We start from the raw sequence: 12,828 nt of genomic DNA on the forward strand, positions 1-12,828 counted from the left end.
TGAATTTCCTCATCTCACAGTAAAAGAAATAAGTCAGAATAAAAGTAAATTTCTGAAGGTTGCACATGTTGTGATTGTTAAAGATTGTATTGTCACAAAGATAGCCTGCTTCCAAATCCAAAATTCATAACTTAGTTCAGAGACTTAGCCTTTTCTTACTTAGGCAATGATGGGTATGAATAGGTCTAATGAAATGGAAACAGAATGGAAAGCTGATAGAAGATATTATTACGAACAACATCTCTGTCATTTCTGTCTCCCAAGTTTGTCAAGACAAAACTTACTTATTTGGTATTTATATAAATAATGAAAGGTTAATGGATGAAAGCTGACCAGTATTTTGTACCTGTAATGAATGTAGTACAATGAATTTGTTAGTAAGTATCATTTAAAAATAATTTTACTTCAATCCATTATCATCTTCAAGACTTTCTTGTGAATTTATCAATATGTGAGCTTGTAGATAAACACAAAGAACTATGCATACACATTCATTTACTTCATAGTCACTCTCTTTCTCCCCCTCCATCCTTCCTTCCCTCCATCCCCCCCCTCTCCCCCCACCCCTGACATACTTATAAATTAAGCATCATGACAGAGTTGATTGAAAGTTGATATTGGACTGGATCACAAAGACCTGGATTCAAATGTAGCCTTGGATACTTATTGTAGGACTACTGGGGGAGTGTCTCAGGCAGATTTCTAAGAATATAAGTTGGAGAGAAGCCTCTCACATGCATGTTCTATTCACATGTACAAATATACACAAGGAGTCAGAATTCTAACAGTGAATTAATGATACTGATTTTCACATAAATGATATGAAATGACTTGAATTACTTTAGTCATCCCTTTCCAATGTATTTGTATATTTTCTTTAAATAGATGTATATATTTTGCTTATTTTTTCAAAATATCCCCATCAGTAGAATGATTTTCTTGCCAAATTTCTTCTCATCAATGGCATTTGGTAACCCAGCACATTAAGACAGACCACATCTTTAGCTGGTGTTTTCATTTACGTAAAAGATTTGTATAGTGCATATTCCAGAGTATGACATGAGCTTTTGAAAGCTTCATTAATTCTTTCAGGCCACTAGTAAATTACAACCTCAGTGCACTAAATGGTGCCCTTGTCATCTGAAATACTTAATGCAGCTTTCAAACCGGCCCAACTTGCTTTTAGAAAAAAGCCTACATACTGAGAGTCTAGTTGTGAGAAAGAATAGTACAATTTATGGAATTACAGACCATAACAATGACTCAGTCTTTCCTCTAAAGAAAGTAATTCCTACATGAGTAAGATTAATTTGAGATCTCTGTGAAAAAATAAAATAAAGTGAACATGCATCCCTGCCAAAAGTAAGTATGGATCACAATTCTACCTAAATTAATTTACTTATTCACTGACATACCGATCAGAATACCAAAAAATTATTTTATAGAGGTAGAAAAAATAATAAATAAATTCATCTGGACAAACAAAAGGTCAAGGATATGAAGGGAACTAATGAAAAAAATACACAGGAAGGTGGGGTAGCAGTATCAAACCTGGAGCTTTACTATAAAGTGGCAATCATAAAAAACTATTTGGTACTGGCTAAGAAATAGAGTGGTGGATCAATGGAATAGGTTAGGTACAGGAGACACAGTAGTAAATGACTTTAGTAATGTACTGTTTAATTAACCCCAAAACTCCAGCTTCTGGGATAGGAACTCAGTATTTGACAAAAACTGCTGGTAAAACTGGAAGATAGTTTGGCAGGAATTAGGCATAGACCAACATCTTATACCTTATACTAAAATAAGGTCAAAATGGGTACATGATTTAGGTATAAAAGATGATACAATAGGTTAATTAGGAGAGGAAAGAATAGTTTACCTCTCAGATTTATGGAAAGGAGAACAGTTTATGACCAAACAAGAGATAGAAAATATTATGAAATGCAAAATGGATGATTTTGATTACATTAAATTAAAAAGTTGTTGTACAAACAGAAGCAATGCACCCCAAATTAGAAGGGATGCAGAAAGCTGGGAAACAATTTTTATAGTCAATATTTCTTAAAAAGGCCTCATTTCTAAAATACATTGGGAACTAAATCAAATTTATAAGAATCCAAGTCATTCCCCAATTGAGAAATGGTCAAAGAATATGAACAGGTATTTTTTTTTCTTTTTTGCCTTATAAATATCTTATTATTTTCCAGTTACATTTAGATATAGTTTCCAAATTTGATTTTTTAAATATTTCTAGTTTCAATTTTTTCTCCCTCCCTCCCCTTCCTCCCTACTCCCCAAAACAGCAAGTAATCTGATATAGGTCATATATGTACAATCACAATAAACATATTTCTGCATTAGGCATGTTATGAGAGAAGAATCAGAGCAAAGAGGAAAAACCTCAAAAAATAAAAAAAAAACAACAAAAACAATATAAATAGTATGGTTTGATCTGCATCCAGATTCAACAGTTCTTTTTTTTCTGTATTTGGAGGGCATTTTCCATCATGAGTCCTTTGGAACTATCTTGGAACATTGTATTACTGAGAACAATTAAGTCTTTCACAGTCGATCAATACACAATGTTGTTGATACTGTGTACAGTGTTCTCCTGTTTCTGCTCATCTCACTCATCATAAATTCATGCAAGTCCTTCCAGGTTTCTCTGAAATCTAACAGGCAGTTTTCTAATGAAGAAATCAAAGCTATCTATTGCCATGTGAAAAAAAAATGCTCTAAATCACTATTCATTAGAGAAATGCAAATTAAAACAACTCTGCGCTACCACCTGGCACCTATCAGTTTGGCTAATATGAAAAAAAGGAAAATAACAAATGTTGGAGAAGTGGTGGGGAAAAATGGAACCCTAATGCATTGCTGGTGGAGCTGTGGACTGACCCAACCATTCTGGAGACCAATTTGGAACTATTCCCAAAGGGCTATAAAGCTGTGTATACCCTTTGACTGAGCAATACCACTATTAGGCCTTTTCCCCAAAGAGGCCATAGAAAAGGGAAAAGAGCCAATATTTAGAAAATAATATTTATAGCTGCTCTTTTTGTCATGGCAAGGAACTGAAAATTGAGGGGATGCCCATCAATTGCGGAATGGCTGCACAAGTTGTGGTATATGAATATAATGGTATAATACTATTGTGCTGTAAGAAATAATGAGCAGGCAGATTTCAGAGAAAACTGGAGGGACTTACATGAAATGATACTGAGTGAGATGAGCAGAAGCAGGAGAACATTGTATACAGTATCAAGAACATTGTGCATTGATCAACTGTGATAGACTTGACTCTTCTCAGCAATACAATGGTCCAAGATAGTTCCAAAGTGCTCATGATGGAAAATGCTTTCCAAATCCAGAAAAAAAGAAATATGGAATCTAGATGCAGATTGAACCATACTATTTCTGTTTTTTTGTTTTTCTTTTATGAGGCTTTTCCTTTTTCCTCTAATTCTTCTTTCACAGTATGACTAATGCAGAAATATGTTTAATGTGATTGTACATATATAGCCTTATATGAAATTGCTTGCTATCTTGGGGAAGGGGGAAGGAGGGGAGGGAAGGAGAAAAATTTGGAACTAGAAATCTTATAAAAACAAATGTTGAAAGCTCTACATGTAACTGGAAAATAATAAAATACTTTTATGGAAAAAGTAAGTATGGATCAATCTTAAATGATTTGTAAAAATTCAAAGAAAATATGATGTATATATCTCTAGAACTGAACAAATAACTCAGATGGTGGATACTTTAGAAGATGCACTGATCTGTTAACCTTTAGAGATAAGGGAACAGTTATTTTCATTCCAGTGGTGAGAGTCATTAGGGTGGTTTATATTCAAAAATGTCTTACCCATAGTAGACATCATAAATGTATGATTAATTGCATTAGATCATCAGGTTAGTATTGACTCCAAAGAAGCCAATTTGAGAGAAGGAATTTGGTCTAATTGAAAATTGTTTCATTAAGATTTCAAATAACCAATCTTTAACTTTTTAAGCTAAAAAGAAAACACATACAGCTTACATACATTTGATTGAACTGTGAAATCTCTTAAGAACAAATACTCAGTCACTCATTCCCATATGTGCTTGCCCTGTGAACATCCAAGCCTTTTCACAGTCTTTTTAATAACTATTTGTTGAATGAATGAAAGATTCATTAAGGTTCTTGCTGTGATTATTCTAACACTTTCAAGAAGAAAAATCCACAAATAAACTACAATATTAAGGGTAAAAAAATGTCACTTATAAACTACTTAGATAGAAAAGTAAAAAATCTGTTTATTGATGTTCAGGTAATAGTGGTTTAAGCAGTATGGTATTTTTCATCTACTTAGTGGTAGAGTTACAAGTACTGTTTTATACATTGAAGACTACTGACCTGCATATGTAGGAGAACAATATGTACAATGATGAGAATAATGTAAATGAAAATAATATCAACAGAAACAATTGTATTGACCATTTTTTTACTGGAAAACAAGATAAAACATTATTTCTCTTTCCATTAGAATGGTGAAGATCAATGAAGAAAGAACACTGTTATAGTCACTCTTCTTGCTTCACTTTTTAAAAAAATGTTAAAGAGGAGTTTTCAAGTTATGTATGAGGATGGAAAAAATAGAGAAATACTAAAATTATAGATTTAAATAAATATATAAAATTATAAAGAAAATGTAATTTAAATAGAAATAGAAAGAGAGAGAATGAGGAAGGAAGGGAGAGAGGGAGTTAAGAAGGGAGGGAGGGAGAAAGAGAGAGAGATCTCGAGCTTAGGTTGCTTCAAACAAAGTGTTCCTTCCCATAACTTCCCAAGTGTCACCAATCCAGTAGTACGGGGTTGTGTGGTTTTCCATTCACTAGGAAATAACTCTGACAAATTGATACACCTGTCAAGGACTGAAAGCCCCCTTGCCCTAGACATAAGCTAGCAATATAAGGTCAGTAGACAAAAGAGGCAACCTGCCAAATATTGGCTAAGCCTAGGACATCATATATTCAATATTCTCTTAAAAATAGGTCAACAACAAAAAATTAATATTTCAGTTTTTTGTTGTAATGGTAGTAGTAGTAGTAGTAGTAGTAGTAATAGAAGTAGTGGTAGTAGTAGTTGCAACATCAAGCAGTAGTAACAGTAATAGTACTAGTAATTAACAAGTGTCATAGCTATATATCAATGTTATTCAATTAGAAACCTTTTCATATCATGGTGCTAACATACATTCCTGACAGCTTTATTAATTAGGATGAGTATTATTATTCCCATTTTATAGAGGATAATGTTTCCTAAGCATTCAATACATTTCAGGACTTGTGCTAAGTAGGGGTTAAAGATACAAAGCCAAAGGTGGAACATTCTCTACCTTTAAGGAGCTTTCATTTTGCAAACAGCAAAGGGAAACCTTTCTAAGTCTGATTTCTCACACCTACTAGTGATCATGTGCATCTTACTCTATGAAAGCAAATGTAAAGAGAAAGGAACTTTTCTCTTCAAAATTAGATCCAGATATTAACAGGGATGCAACAGAAGTCATTATGAAAACCAATAAATTATAAAAAGTATCCTTGTGGTGGCAGAATGATTATCCAGAAAACAAACAAACAGACAAACAAGATAGGGCTGAGTATGAGGGATAAGTTAAGTCACACCTTAAAAAATAAGAATCTTTAGTCAATAAAGAATCTAGGACTTCTTCCATTACCTTTCCCTCTCTCTAATCTCTCTGTACAGACAATAGTCACCCAGAACATCTGTCTTTAAAAAAGGTTTGAGAGACAGTTTTTTTCTGGTAATTTAATAATTTTATTAATAAGACCAGTAGGTTATTATGAAAATTATGGTCATTTGGATATCTCTCTTAGACCAAAGTCAATCATGGCAGTGGACTCACAGTTTATATACGTACCCAATGAGGGGCTGAGTTATCCATCATCATGTTACCCTTGGACAGAAAATATCTCTACTCCAAAAATTTCCCAGCTATATCAGACTACTCACAGTTGAGGGTATCTAAACAAAAGAGATCTGTATCCACCAAAACTTGAATAGAACATAATGGGCTTCCCTACATTAATACTCGAATGGGGCTGCTTCAGGCAAATTGAGACCTGTGAAAGGTCTTAGCTTAAAAGGCCAAGGTTTCCTACTGCATCCTGGGCTATCTCCACTTTTGCTGATAATATATCTTGTCACTGGATCCAGATGGCTTCAGAGGAGAGAGTGAGGCTGAAGACTTTGCACAGCACTTAAATCCAATTCATTTCAAGTTATGACATCTGTCATGGTCCTCTTGCAGAATGAAAGACAAACAACAACAATAAAAACCTTATCTGAGGGGATCAGCTAGGTGGCACAGTGGATAGAGCACTGTCACTGGAGTCAGGAGGACCTGAGTTCAAATCTGGCCTCAGACACTTGACACTTACTACCTGTGTGACCCTGGGCAAGTCACTTAACTCCAATTGCCTCACCAAAACCAACCAACAAACAAACAAAAACAAAAACCTTATCTGAGATTAAATTCTTTAATGAGGATGGTTAGGAAATGACCAAGATCCAGAAGAGTGAATGCAATATCATTATCAATAATGTCTTTCAAGAAAATGGAACTTTTTAAAGTGAGGAATTTAGAGAAAGGAGAGACCTCTGAATCTTCCCAAGATATTAGTTATTAATAAATATTTTTCTCAGACAAACAATGCAAAAAATGACTGGGTATAGTGTATGAGTAATGTCCTTAAGTCAACTGTATAATTTAAAATATAAATTATTATGTAGGAAGAAATTAAAACAAATTCAGTCAAGCAGAAGAGGAGCCTTTAGGGAACAAAGCTTCATTGAAGAGGACCTTAGGATATTAGATCTATGGCAGTAGAGTGAAAGACAGCATTCCATTCCCTGAAGAAGATACCATGGAATATCTACCATCCAGTGGAGGGAAAGATGATACACTATAGACTCTTCTGGAGATCATAGTATATAGGGTTTGGAACATAGCAGAATTGCATCATGGAAGACTTCATCTGGAGTTGGATCACTGAAGACCCTCTAATGTAGTTTCCATAATTATAGCTTAGGTTCAGAAATAGTTTGCCTTTTATTTCTTCATTGTGCCTTTTTGTAATCTTTTGTATCTACACTAACACTGCATATATGTATGTTCACGTATAGGTGTTTGCATATTTATGTACATATTTCATGTTTTCTGCCTATTTTGCCTATTATTTTTATTATTTTGGGGAGGGAGATTGCGGGGCAATGAGTGTTAAGTAACTTGTACAAGGTCATACAGTGAGTAAGTGTCAAGTGTCTGAGGTCATATTTGAACTCCGGTCCTCCTGAATCCAGTGCCAGTTCTTTATCCACTGAAACACCTAGCTACCCCTTGCCTAACTATTATTGCTAAGTATATAATTAACTCTATTGTTTCTATGTTACTGGAAAACAAGTGTTTTTAAGATATAAATGTAACAAAATTAAAAGTTCACAATTTTCAAAAATCATTATTTTATCAATTTATATTCTTTGATTCTCTAAGACAAAGCTGTAATTGCTATCCCTAGTTAAACAAATCTCTAAACTGTCACTCCTCTCTGATCTTTTCCCCTCTTCCATCAACTAACCTTTTTAAATTTATTTTTGTTTCTTTTTTCACGAACTTATGATTTTTTCTAGCTAATTTCTCCTTTCCTAACTATTAGAAAATTGATCTTCAGTGACCACATCCTTAAAATCCCTTCAGCCAAAGTAGAGCATTTAGGAGAAAAGAATCTTTAATTTTATGGTAGCACAATGGATTCCACCTCTTTATTTGTTAAAGCAAAATAATAGCAATACATAACGATAGTGTTTTTTTCATGCTCACTACTGTCACTAAATAGCTTCTTTTACTGCAGAAAAGTTATATATTCAGCACACACATAATTTGACAAGATCAGGGCTAAATTGCTTTCCTGAGTAGTCCTGATTACAGCATATTGTGCTAAACTGTTATGTCTAACTGTGTAATCAAATACACTACAAACGGTCTTTTCCTTGCAGCATGCCAATGCAATTCGATACAAAAAAAGGGGAGGGTGTGTGGTGGAGAGTGGTTATAAAAAGCAGACAAGTAGAAATCCTTGAATTTGATTTTGAAATCCCATGTATTGCAATGCAATGCATTCCAGCCAGGATCACATCAAGCATACCTTTAAGCACAGTACTGGTCAGACAAAAAGCATATTACATTAGCCTAGACCACTAGGAAACACCATGAAGGTGAATAGAAAGCTGTTTTAGTACCTGGAAATTTATGCAATGTGTGTGCAGCCAGATATGTAAAGTGTGAATTTATGACAATAGATCTAATGGAAGAGTATTATAGGCATCTGCTCCATTTATACACACACACACACACACACACACACACACACACATATATACATATATACATATACATACACACACATATTCTGGTATGTCAATTCTTTCAAATTAACCTCAGGACCTCTTGAAAATAACAGAATAGCATGTACTTCTTATATTAACAAAAACAGTTGCAATTTCTTTTTGCCTAAGAAAATGTGTTAAGTCCTTTTATATTATCAGTTGCTTTCATGAACCCAATTCACCACAGACTCACCACAGATTACAAGGGTCCAAATTAATTAATGAGTGGAAACTCAGACTCAACATTTTCAAAGTTGGAAGGTTCTTTAGTAGGCATCTAGTCCGACAATTTGATAGTTGACATCATTTCATTGAGGAGCATTTTGTTGCAAGAAATATTGATGAATGAGAGGACAGTCCATAGTAACTGAAGACACTCTAATGCAGTTTGCATAAATATAGCTTAGGTTCAGAAATAGTTTCCCTTTGATTTCTCCATTTTGCCTCTTTGTATTCTTTTGTGTTTACACTAAGACTGCATATATGTATTTATATATATGTATGTGTGTGTTTGCAAATGTATATATATGTACACATATACAAACATATATGTGTATATATATAGAGAGAGAAAATAGGAATGAGAATGTTCATGTGTGTGTGCATGCATGATATTGCAACATTTAACCAAAAAGTTACTTCAAAGAAGAATAGAGATAGAGATAGCAAATGTTATCAATTAAATGCATGATAAGAAAAGATATGTGCTGATCCTGTACAAAGTGTGAACAAACAGCCAAAGCATTCCAATACCACACTTAAAATGTTGGGGAAAATCAAGGGAGTCTTGAAGAATGTTGGATAGACATCCTATTGAAAATTTCTGGGAATATATGAACATGAGTTACCTAGCAAGGGCTGGGATAGATGCCTTATGTTCTTTTTCATTAAAATCACAGCTCTATTTAAGTGTTTAAGAGTATGTATATAATATATACTTTACATATATATACATATATATGTGTGTTTACATATATATACACATATATGTTCATATATACATATATGTGTATATATATTTATAGTAAACTGTGATAGATTTTGCCAATGAAATCTTAGCTCTTGATAGAAAAATGTGTGTGTTCATGTATATGTTCATGTGTGTATGTGTGTGGCATCATTTATTCAGCACTTGCTATGTTACAGGCATGATGCTATGGGTTAGGGACACAGAGATGAAAAAAAAAGTTTATTCCTTCAAGCACCTTACATTCTAATGAAGAAAATAATATGCACACAGAAAATTAAAATAAAAATCAAATCAAAGTAATTTCTTGAGGGAAGGGAAAGTTATTCTAGTAAATGGGAAATGGCAAGTGGCTGGATACAAAGAATCAGGAGTGACTTTCAGTAAGTAGAAAAATCTATAAGTTGAGCTTTAAAGAAATGTGGTAAAGGGGGTGTGTATTTTAACTATGGAGGACAGCCAGGGAAAATGCCCAAAGAGCAAGATGAACTATTATAATTTGGGGAAGCTTATATATGGGGAACAGTGAGTATACGCCAATTTAACTGGAACATAAAGGGTGTGGAGAATAGTATATTAGAAGCCTGGAAAGGAAGACTGGAACAAAAATATGTATTTGATCCCAAAAGCAAGAGAGCGCCCACAGAACTTAAGTAGCAAGTGAATCACATGATCAGACCCAAGATTTAGAAATATCAATTAGAAGGTTGCACAGAGGTTGGATTGGTCTGTACCTGTGATATCATTAGTGTAGAAAAGTATTCAGGAGGAAATTCTTTTGCTAATGCAAATCATTAGCTATTCTGAATTTTTTAGACTTCTAGAATTAAATGGGATGCAATTGAAAACAAGTATTTATATACAGCTTATTTTGTGCCAGGTACTCTTCTAAGCACTTTAAAAATATTTTCTGATTTGATCCTGACAAGAGCCATGTGACACAGGTGTTTATCAAAGGTCACAAAGTCTGTAAATGTCTCAAGTTGAATTTGAACTCAGGCCTTTGTGACTCAAGGCCCAGGGCGCTATTGATTATACCATGTAACTGCTGTTTATCTGAGGTACTGAAAGATTTCAAACCTTATCCAGGATTACACAATCAGTATGTTTCTTTTCTTTTCTTTTCTTTTCTTTTCTTTTTGGTGGGGCAATGAAGGTTAAGTGACTTGCCCAGGGTAACATAGCTAGTAAGTGTTGAGTGTCTGAGGTAGGATTTGCACTCGGGTCCTCCTGAATCCAGAGCTGGTGCTTTATCTACTGTGCCACCTAGCTTCCCAATCAGTATGTTTCAAAGGTGGTTCTTAAATCCAGGTCTTCACGACTCTGAAGTCAGCTTTCTATCCACTATGGCAACCTGACTCTCTGTTTATTATTTCACTATTTTATATATTAGAAATATAATTTAGTGGAAAATACACCAAACTAGGAATAAAAAAGCTCAAATCCTTACTGTGGTTTTATCACTCACTAACTATATGACTTCTAACCACTTTGGTGGAGTCATGATGTCATCTATATAGGGGTTCTATCTAGTAATGTCATTCATAATCTGCCTAAGTCTTTCCTTTGTATGGACACATTGTTATTGTTTTGTAATACATACTCCTTAGATCACTGGTCTACAATATGGAGTACAAGTGTCTTAAATAAAGCATGACATGATCCATGGGGATCTGTCACCAATCTATCTGAATAAAAGCCACTTCCAACCCTCATCACAATAACCAATCTTGAGATATGTCTTTGACACAACCCTACCACTTCCCTCACCCATCATCACTCAGTATTACTCTGCTCCATTCACTCTTGCCACTGACCCAAACTGCTATACAAATTCCTAGCCTATCTTTGTGTGTGTGTGTGTGTGTGTGTGTGTGTGTGTGTGTGTGTGTGTGTGTGTGTGTGTAATCATATGTGATATGGAAACCTGATGCAGCTACAGAGAAATATTCCCTTCCATCAGAGTATGTACGTGTTGCCTTCTAGATCATGCTTCAATTCCAATTGTGGGTTTCTTAAATAGGTTCTAGTCTCAAGGCCAGTGACTGAAATCCCTAATCTACTCCTTGGTAACATTTTCTATGGAAGAAATTGATACTTCAGTATTGAAGCATCTGCTTGAGTAAGTGCATTGATCAAATTAACTGAATTATTACTAACAAATGATTTCATTACAATTTTGGCCTATTCCCAGGAAATACACAGGGAATTTTTTTTTAAAAAGGGAAATTTGTTTATTCTTTGACATTAGTGAGTATTCACTGTACAAGCAGTACTTTGTCAATTTTATAACATTTGAAGTGACCATTAAACTCTTCTACCACGCAGAGATTTTCTTGACAAAGTATTCAAATTAAATTTCAAATTTAAAGAAGAAATATCCATTTTTTTCTTTTATAATAAGACAGGCTATCCATATTTGCCAAACTTTTCTGTGTTGCCAAATAGCCATTCCAAGTACCTGGAAGCTGTAAAAAAAAAAAAATTAATACATAAATACCTGCTACCTAGGAGATACTTTTGTAAAACCAAGCACACTTAATTTGTCCCTTCAAAGTAAAAGTAATACTTTAACATTTAGTTAGAAAGTTACTGGGGCAACTAGGTAGCATAGTGAATAGAGTGCTGGGTATGGAGACAGAAACACTTATCTTGATAAGTTCAGATCTTGCCTCAGACAATAACTGTTTGAAAGGGAAAGTCACTTAAACTTGTTTGCCTCAGTTTCCTCATCTAGAAATTGAGGGGAAGAAGGAAATGGCAAACCACTCCAGTATCTTTACCACAAAAAATACCAAATGGGGTCATGAAGAGTCAGAAATGACTGAAACGTGACTGAACAACAAAAAGACAGTTATTTCTTTTCAAAATAAGTTTGTGCTATAGAGATTGTATTTTGAAAATGGATGTTTCAAAATATTTCTAATGCTATGGAATTTTTTTGTCAGAATGGATGTGTAAATCATCTATAAAAGTCTGAACTCACACACACCAAACCCCCCTCTACCCTACCCCCCCCAAAAAAAAAGATGAATTTGCTACACTATTTAAAAGTCTTGCAAAGGAAGAATTTGACTGGGTGTTTACCCATTTTTAAAAAGTATTAAAGTACAATATGTTCCAATGGTTTTGCAGAAGCAACTGATTGACATCAAGAAAGATGGAATTTTATAAATTTAATTTTAGTAAAGATATCTTTGTAAAACTGAGATATGACTGAAAAAAGAACCATGAGCTATAATGAACTTCTTTGATTTGGATCTACTTTTCTTTGTACTGTATTTTTGTTTTTAAGTTATAATAGCCATCAAATTGAAGTTTGGGAATCAACTGAATTTAGTGTTATTTAGTAATTTACATTAGTTGTGGTAGTACATGTATGGGAAGAGGAATAGGAATCGGACCTGTGATT

The sequence above is a fragment of the Dromiciops gliroides genome, chromosome 1 (assembly GCF_019393635.1).
Source record: "Dromiciops gliroides isolate mDroGli1 chromosome 1, mDroGli1.pri, whole genome shotgun sequence".
NCBI classification, from domain to species: Eukaryota; Metazoa; Chordata; class Mammalia; order Microbiotheria; family Microbiotheriidae; genus Dromiciops; species Dromiciops gliroides.